Source organism: Pinus tabuliformis, chromosome 7 (assembly GCF_031772625.1).
Source record: "Pinus tabuliformis cultivar Carrire ecotype Pingquan chromosome 7, CPIR1, whole genome shotgun sequence".
Classification (NCBI taxonomy): Eukaryota; Viridiplantae; Streptophyta; class Pinopsida; order Pinales; family Pinaceae; genus Pinus; species Pinus tabuliformis.
In genome coordinates this window covers 1,705,733,823-1,705,744,050 of record NC_142293.1, presented here as the reverse complement: position 1 = coordinate 1,705,744,050, position 10,228 = coordinate 1,705,733,823, and positions in this window count along the sequence as shown.

Here is a 10,228-nt window from a genome sequence, read left to right as displayed (position 1 = left end):
ATTATAGTAGGCCTGATTTGGCCATTATTCTTTAATTCACCCATCTTCAATTTACACCCCTTGTTATCATACTTGTTTGCTTCTATGTTGGAGTCTCTTAGGACATGGAAATATGCTTTGGATGAGATATTTCCACATTTTCCTAATTCGTTTATGATATTTTCCATAGGTATCTCCTTTGGGAGAAAGCCTTTGACCAATTGATGCAGGATTAGGAGAGAATCTTCCATAATCGTAAGTGTGTCCATCTGATGTTCTTTGGTTAACAAAAGTCCTTGTAGAGACCATATATCTCTAATTTGTTATTTTTCATATGCCCAAGATCCCATGAGTGTAAAATTTTGTAGCTATGGGCAGTCTTCATAATTATTATTTTAGCCTTTGATGTATTTTTATTGATAAACATAAAGCATGATCTTCATGCTATTGTCAAAAGAGAAAATATATGATATGTTCTTCATGTCAGTTTTAAAAGATAAAAGTTGTGAATTTTAAATTTGAATTTCTGGCCCCAAGATGACCTAGTCGACCCTCCTACAAGAAAAGCGACCTAGCTTCAAGAGGCACCCATTCGACCTCACATGACACTATATATACACAATTTCGTCCTCCTTCCAAGCAAGCAATTTAGACCATCTTTGGAAAAGAAAAGGACAAATCCGAGGAAAAAGAAAGGTTGAATCTGAGGAAAGAGAAAGGACGAATTTGAGGTAGAGAAATAGGATGAATGTGGCAAAGTTTATGGGCTTATCCAGGCAGTGGAATCGGGTTTTCCTGAGAGAAGAAGAAGGCCGAATTTGTTGAGCAACAGGTTGTCTTGTCTAGTAGGCAGTTTGACCAGGTGTAACTAGCATTGCCAATTTGACTTTGTGTTTGACTTAGATCTATCTATGATGACTTGAATAGTTCCTTTAAGGAAGAAGGTTGTCCGGTTTTCCCCCAAGTGGGTTTTCTTAGGGTAAAAATCTTGTGTTCTTGTTGGGCTGTCTCTTTATGATTCTACTATTCTACTGTTGAAGATCTTCTGTATAATTGCTTAATGATAAATGTAAATACAAGTGAATGAATATCATTAGAAGTAATTATTAGTTAAGAAGACTATGAAGAATCAACATGTTATCAGATATATGATTTAAGAGTAGTCTTGTTCTAGAACTATGACCCTAGATCAACAAGAAAAGTCATCAATGGTTTTAAGAGAGACTGAAGTTTTGTTGAATTTGAAACCTGTTGGTAGCAAAGTTTTGAAGAGGACCCTCTAAAATTCTAGACCTTGGAAAGAACCTCAGTCTGAGCCTTAGTCTGAGCCTCAGGGCCTATTACAGGGGCTGAGAAACCTCAGGAGATCTGAGGAACACCAGAATGTGACCAAGATTTGTCTCAACTAATGGAAAAGCCATCCCATAATTTGTCTTGATTAAGGGTTGAATACCCCTGCGGTGGGCTTAATCCATGCCAATAATGCATATAAGCCCATTAAAGGGCATATCTTTTTTCTCCTAGTTGTGGTGCGTACCAATTATATAATATCGATAGTATGGATTATGGATCACCTAAGGTAAAACGTGTTTATACAGTGGGACCATAACTTGGACCATTGGAGCATACCCTCTTCAACAAAGAAGCCATGAAGCATGAAAAATGTATTGTCTTGTTCTAAGGTCGAGGAGTCTCAGGAATCAACCAAAAGGAAGTTTGTCTAGATTGAGATTCACTATTTACTTACCTCAAAGTCAAGCCTCAAGAAAAGCATAGTTATGGGTTTGATTTGTGATTAGAATCTAAGTCCAAATTGCTATGAATAATTTGTGCTCTGTCCAAGCCAAAATAAAGAGGAGGAACCACTAAAATTCTAACTAGAAAAGAAATTTTTATTATGTGCAAATTCGACTTGCTATGGAAGGCCGAAAGGCCTCAAATGGATTACTGAAATTTTTTTGTAAGGCCAAATCCTAGAAGAAGTTTGAAATATGTCACTTATGCTTAAAGTATACCAAAAATTCATTGGTGAAGGCACTATCTATTTTTCATCTCGTAAAGGAGCCTCTCTCTAAATACTTGTTTAGCAATGGAATCCCATGGTTGATAAGATCAAAGTGTTTCAACAAGTCATATTGTTTGGTTCCTAGCTTGAAAATGTTTTCATGCAAAACTCACTATAATGATGTGATGTTCAGATGCTAAATCTGAAGCTTGATGCCTCCCTAGAATGTGAGGTATGTATCATCATCATATTTTCATTCAAAGTTTTCCTTGGCGGCATTCGTAGACTGCAATGATCATCATTAAATAGCTTTGTCAATGAAGGCCGAGTAAAGGTTTGCTTCGAAAGCTTGTTTTAATATCTAGCTTGATAAAGTAAGGGTTGATCTCAATATTCCCTGAAGGTTGAAGAGTCATTTGTACAAAATGTACCATTGTGAATTTCTCAGACCAAGGACTGTATATACCCTACTAATTTGTAGCATGTAAGTCACCTATGTATTGGAAGATGTGAGTGACAATGAACCAGGTGTGTTCAATTAACAATATGGATATTTTCTTTAAGTTCAATAAAGTATTGTCCTTGTACTATAGATATTATGATTATGTGATGCAAAACTTTAATCTAATGAAGTTCCTCTCTGAGTTAGAGGGAGTTAAGAAAGAACATTGAAATGAACATAGGGTTGCCTAAATCAAGAAAACAAATTGTCTTGATATTCGTTTTGAAGAAGTTATTCAATCTTTGAAGAAGATCCTTTTAAGGTTAGTTGGCTTAAGAGACATAAGTTCAAGGGGATTCAAAATGAAAAAGAGGCCAAGTATGTCATTAGTGTTGGAGGCTGTATCTATCTTAAAGATCAAATACTACAATGTTTCTAAAGAAACCATCATATCTGACAAGTTGAGCTATTTCTAGAATTGAAGATTGTCCTTACTAATTGTATTGAAGAATCTGAGATATCTAGTTTGAAAGGGGCAAAGAGAAACCATTTCCGTAAACAAATTCTACAGATAGAATGAATTTGAAGGAATTCTAGATCCTACTCACGCCTCTTGAAGTATGCAAATATCATTCCTTAATCCTAGTTATTATATTTATCCTTGACGATTGTTGGAGGATGTTGTTTCTTCACTCTTGCTGATACCAAGATGAAACATATTTGATTGATTGATGGCATGATGGAATTCATTTTTGAACATTGTAATTTTCATATTACAAAGTTGCTTGGACTTGGAAAAATTAGGGTTTGTGAAATCCCTAGGGTTTGAGAATAAAACCCTAGAAATGAACCTAGAATGATGTTTTCGCTTAAAGAATAAACCCTAGTGCATGCAAAGAAGGAATGACATCATGCTGATGATGAGGATGAGGATGCTAAAGTTGAAATATGGATGCAAGAAGGCTATTATCAAGAGGGAGCACACATCTTCCTATATTCCTAAAAAAGATAGGTACTTTATATCTCTCTTGTTTCATATTATTATTGTTGTTGTTTTACTATTAGCATGTTGTCTTTATTTCTTTTGATGAGTTGCAATCATTCTTCCATGGCCTCCTAGTAAGGATTTTCGGTACATATAAAAGGTTGCTAAGGCTTTGGTAGCAGATGGAAGTAATGGAAGAACGAAGCAAAACTCGTGACAAGAGGACTCTCCCAGAATCGATGATGAGAGATATTGTACTAGATGAAATATGAGCTTAGAGGGAGCAGGTAAATCATGAAGTTTGAAGTATACCTTGATTGTGTTGAAGAGAAGTCAATGATGACTTCTAAATGGATCAACAAGATCTAACATGCAGCAGATGACAACATAGACAAGTACAAAGCGAGAAGTTGTGAATAGAAGTTTCTCCCTAAAAGAGGGAGAGGATCATGGCAAGACGTTTGCTCTAGTTTTCAGGTACACTTCTCTTAGAATTATTATCAGTGCTTTGAAAATTGCACCAAGTGGATGCAAAGATCATCTTTCTCAATGAAGTAATTAAAGGAAGAATAAGTACACATAGAGTTGCCTCAGGGCTTTGAGGTACATGAGGAGAAGTCTCATGATTGAAGAAAGCTTTGTACGATCAAAAGCATACACGTTGGGATTGGTATTGTTGGATTGATGGATACTGGATCAGCCTTGGTTGATCTTATTATTATATGATTTATTTTTTATGGAAGTAGAAGGACTCCTGTGTCAGAGGGATCAGTTGTGGTAGAAATATTTGCTTTCATAATAGAGGGAGCAGTCAGGGAGCCTTTGTTTTAGCTTCATAGGGAGTTAACCTCTAAGTTTGAAATGATGGACTACCAGGCTAAGAGAGCAACCACAATTGCCACAAAAAAAATCTTTAAGAAAGAGCACCCAATTACGGTAACCAAAAAGTGCTAGCCACGATGATGAACCCAGTGAAGGAAGTCAATCGGTTTATGTTTAAGCCAAGGCATGTGGCTCAAAATGTGTTGAAATACTAGCATGGTACAATTGATCACGACATAGTCAATTATGGTTTGAGATATGCTCAGATAGTGAAGTATAGTTATACAGATTCACATATTTAGATAAGGCAGAGAGTGCAGTGTTGAATTTGTAACTATGGTCGGTCTTCATAATGTATTTTTTGGTCACTTGATGTATTTATATTTATCATTGTAAAGCATATTTATAAATTCTTGAGTCAAATAAAAGTTATCTTGAGTCAAAGTCCCATAGTGACTTTTAAAATATGTAAATTTGAATTTTTGAAATGTTATTTTTGGCTCCAAAAAGTGACAAGTTGGCTTCCCTCCAAGTCAAGTCAGCCCTGGCCAAGAGACACGTCTATTCACCCTAGACATACTACTATATAAAGGAAACTCAAGCTCCTCATTTGGCAGATTCGCATTCCTCACTCAAGACAACTTTTGGGCAAGCAAAGGAGGTCAAGAAGGATGAAGAAGGACAAAGAAAGAAGGTTGAGTTTCTCTCTCTCCTCTCTCATAAACTTACACGTGTGGATAGAAGTCTCTCTCTATGATTCACATTGTTTTTGGGAATTTTGTTGTAGGGGGGCCAAAATTTTCTGGATTACTGGGCAGTTTCTTCGGGCGAAAATTCAGGGCTACTAGATAGTTGTTGGGAGGCCGAAATTTCTAGATCTAGCAGGTAGAACGAAGTGCAGGATCAGTTTGGGTGACTTGACTTGGAGGAGAAGACCAGGTTTGACCATAGGTCTAGGTGTGTCTCTTATTGAAAAGAAATAATTTATCTATTCAAAAGGTTGTTGGGTTTTCCCTATAGTGGGTTTTCCCAAGGTAAATATTGTCTCTCTTTCATACATTGTGATCTTTATTGTTCTACTGTTGAATTTCTAAAGTATAATTGTTGAATATGATCTTGTTCTTTGAGAAGGGGATATGGCGGAATTGGTAGACGCTACGGACTTGATCGAATTGAGCCTTGGTATGGAAACCTACCAAGTGATAGCTTCCAAATCCAGGGCGGTAAGGCAGAGGACTGCAAATCATCCATCCCCAGTTTGAATCCGGGTGTCGCCTTGTTGAGGATATTGAAATAAGATAAAAGAAGATCTACATCAAAAGTAATTATCATAATTTCAGAAATATTGTGCTAATTCTATTTGTGCTAGAAAAATCAACATTAGATCAGAGATTTAGTGATGGAAGGAAGTTATATTGAGATCACTTTTGCAGAAACCCTAGAGAGAGAACTTTACTAGAGTCCTTCTTGTATATTGTTACATATGGCTTTTTCCATGAAATCTGAAAACAAGCTGAAGGGAGCATCAAAATTCAAAGCTTGGAAAGTCATAATGGATCTTATACTTTCCAAGAACAAACTATTGGATATTGTGACAAGAGAGACTAATGAACCATCTTATACAGTTGGAAAGGAAAAGTTCAAGGAAGATGATGTCACTGGCATGAGTCTAATAGTAGACTCCATTAGAGATCATCTCATCCCCAACATTGCAAAACATGACACCTCCAAGAAGATGTATGTTGCCCTAATAAATCTCTACACTATCAATAATGTTGGTCAATCCATGAGTTTGAAGAATGAGCTCTGAAATACAAGGATGACTAATGATGACACCGTGGCTTCAAGCTTTGTAATTATTTCTCAAATCAAAGATCAAATTTTAGCTATTGGAGAAACCATCTTTGATTAAGAATTTGTGACTGCAACACTCAATGGTCTCCCTAGATCATGGGATGCATTTACAGCAGGCATAAGCAATTGGAAAGAAGCTCCTTCATTTGAGAAATTGTGGACATCATGTGCTCAAGAAGAAGCAATATTGATGACTAGAGATCATCAAGATGAAGAAGTGAAAGCCCTTGTAGCTCGTTTCAAAGGAAAGAAGAAGTTTGGACCTCAACATAAGAAGTCAGGAAAAGGGTCTTCTTTCTCTAAGAAGAAGAAAAACTTATCTAAGATACAATGTTATGGCTATCAAGAGTATGGAAATTTCAAGAGAGATTGTCCTAATATGACTAACACGAAGAGAAAAGGGAAGCAACATGCTACCACAACATAAGTTGAAGAAAGTGAAAAACTAAAGAGATCTAAGGGTGACACAAATTTATTTTACTTTTATGCTTTGACAGGTTCCTATGTAGATGATGATGACATGTGTTTGGTAGATAGTGGAGCATCAAGACACATGACCAAAGAGAATAGGAATATTTTAAGCATCACAAAAAAGAAGTTGTCTCAAAGGGTTGAACTAGGAGACAACAACAACTATTCAGCCAGAGGAACTGGGAAGGCATCCATAGAGTCGAAATATGGTAAGAACGTTCATCTCAATAGTATCCTTTATGTACTAGGTTTGAAAAATAATATTGTCTTTGTTTCTTGTTTAGAAGATAAAGGAGATAGGGTTGCTTTTGTGGATGGCAAAGTACTTGTTTGGTCAAACGAATCTAGTATAGGTAATGTTAGGGTTAGTGTGATTCGTGATGGAAGACTGTATAGACTTGTGAGTCAACCATATCAAGCAATAGTACATGAAGAAATATATCCAAGTGAGCTATAGCACTGAAGCTACTGACATATTCATTTTAGAGCAGTGCCTGAATTAAGTGAAATAGTGTCAGAAGTTCCTGAACTATAGGTAAAGAATGATGGTGTATACAAAGGTTGTTCTCTTGGGAAAAACATCAAGAAATCATTTCCAAATAGTCACAACATATCTAAGGAAGATTTGGACTTGGTTCATTCCGATGTATGTGGTCCTATGCCCCTAAAATCGCTTGGTGGTTCATTGTACTGTGACATTTATTGATGCGTTCTCTTGTAAGACATGGATATATCTCTTGAAGATGAAATATGAAGTATTTGACAAGTTTCAGGAATTCAAAGACGAAGTGGAAAATTTGATAGGTAAAAGGATCAAGATACTGATATTTGACAATGGAGGAGAATGCACCTCAAAGGAACTTATTACTTTCTACAAGTAGGATGGGATTAAGAGGGAGTTAATTGTTCCCTATAATCCACAACAAAATGGTGTAGAAGAATGAAAGAACATATCCATTGAAGAATCTATCAAGGCCATGATGCATGATTTGAAATTTTCATTGTTCTTATAGGGTGAAGCATTATGAACAACTGTGTATATTCAGAATTGAATACCTCACAGAGTTCTGGAAGGTATGACTCTTAAAGAAGCCTTCTCCAAAAGGAAGCCAGAGGTTGGGGCACATGAAAATATTTGGTTGTCTTGTACATATTCATGTTCCTAAGGATAGGAGGAACAAAATTTAGACTTCAAGAAAGAAAGGAATATTTTTTGGATACAATGAATCTTCAAAAGCCTACATAATTTACATTCCAGAGTAGTGACAGATTGAGGTTAGCTGAGATGTTGCCTTCGAGGAGAAAGTGGAATATTGGATGTCTAAGGAAGTCTCTGTACATTCCTTGGAAGAAGTAAAGAAGGAGGCCTCAAGAGAATTAGAGAAATTTTGAGGTCTAAAATGGGTCTCCTAAGGAAAATGTACAATCAAAATTCACTGTATGAGAACTAATCACATTTTAAAGGATGCATCATCCTCAATGGTTGAGGTAGCATTATTTGAGCTAAAGGTACTTACTTGTCGCATTCTCAATCGTGGATAAAAACTCATGGTTAACCATGTTAATGCTTTCAGTATTTTTAAAGTCATAAAGTAAAGTACTCATAATAAAAATCTTTTCACATTTTTTGAATAAAATATTATTATTGTCATTTCATATATTTTGAAAGAAACAACACATATCTCTATATAATCTTCATGTTTTTACACATTTTTCAATAAATATTATATTTGTATATTTTCATATATTTATTTTTAAATTATATATTCATCTCATTTTATTTAATATTACAATTTCAAATTAATTATAAGTTAATATCTATACATACATATTATACATGTGAAATCAAAATAAATAAAAATGTGACCCTATAATTTTATGATAAATCAAATCTATGAATAATATTATTATAATATTAATAGCAATACAAGCATATTAAAATTAAAGAAAAAAATGTATATTAGTTTTGTATAATTTATGGTTTTTTTAATAAATTGATCTTACAAAATCTGCTTAATTTCAAGTTATTACATCCCAAACAAAAATTACATCTTTAATTTTTATAAATTATTTGATAAACTCTTACACAATTATATGACAATTGTAATCAGTTTATAAATTAACACATAAAATAATATATTACATTTATTATATTATATTATTTGAATTTTATATAGTATATTAATTAACTACAAGTTATTATATTAATTACATATTAATTACCAATTTATATTAATTATACGTTATTATATAATTTAACCGGTTTATATTAATTACATCTTATTATATAATTTAATTGTATAATTTAATATAAATTTTAATTAATAGTATATTATACAATTAAATTTATGAATTTATATTTATACTATATTTTAAGTTATTTAAGTACAATGGACAAATGCATTACTTCTTCAATGATAATGCTTTTTTCTTGAAAAGCTCCTTCTTATTTATAGTCACATCAATACAATTTTTTTTATTAATTTTATTTTGGTACAACTTTTCCAGTAAATTTAACTATGGTTATATGAATTCTGGTGCAAAAAGTGAATTGCAAATTCATAAATACTATTTTATTGTTGTAACTATTATTTTATTATTTCCTTAGGAGACCCATTTTAGACCTCAAAAATTCCCCTAATTATATTATCAAATTTTAGAGGGAAAAATGAAAAAACTACTTTTTCAACTTATTTCCCTACGGTTTTACTTAAATTTCGAGTGGGAGCACTCATTGGATGCAAAATTCAATTCCTCGTCCAACGAGTACACATGTTGCATACTTTCGATGGACCCCGCTACACAAAAAATGAGAAATACATGAAAAAACATTATTACAATCACGTTTTTCATGTATTTCTGATTTTTCGTGTAGCAAGGTCCATCGAAAGTATGAAACATGGGTACTCCTTGAAATAGGAATTAAATTTTGCATTCAATGAGTGCTCCCACTCAAAATTTGAGTAAAATTGTAGGGAGATAAGTTTAAAATACGAGTTGAATAAATAATTTATTTTTTTAATCCTTTTACTGTTTTACTCCAAAAATGATGAATCGTCACTCATGGTTGACATCGTCATCTTGAATCTTATTGGTTATTATAATGTTGATTTTGGTTGTACATTTTTGTTTTGAGGCCCATTTTAGACCTCAAAAGTTCTCTAATGGAAGATGACAAAATGTATTAGAAAGTCAAATTGGCCTCAAGGTCCAACAGAACCAGTGATAGTTCCAGAGATCAAGATGAGGACAACATGGCTTAGATCCAATTTGGAAGAGGTAGAAGAACATGTGGCTCCCGATGACACATCTAGAGAAGTGAATTTATGCAACCCTCATGACAAAACTAATTAATGAAGAACCTTCCACATATGAAGAAGTAGTTAGCTAATAAGTGTGGAAGGAAGCAATGAATAAGGAGTACCAATCAATCATGAAGAATGATGTTTGGGAAATAGTGCCAAGGTCTGAGGGGAAGTCACTAGTGACTTCCAAATGGATTTATAAGATTAAGCATGTTGTATATAGGAGCATTGACAAATACAAGGCACAATACGTTGCTAGAGTGTTCTCCCAGAAAGAGGGAGAAGAATATGATGAGGCTTTTGCTCCAGTTTCTAGGATGAAGAAGGTCTTGTATGGACTCAAACAAGCTCCAATAGCTCGGTAT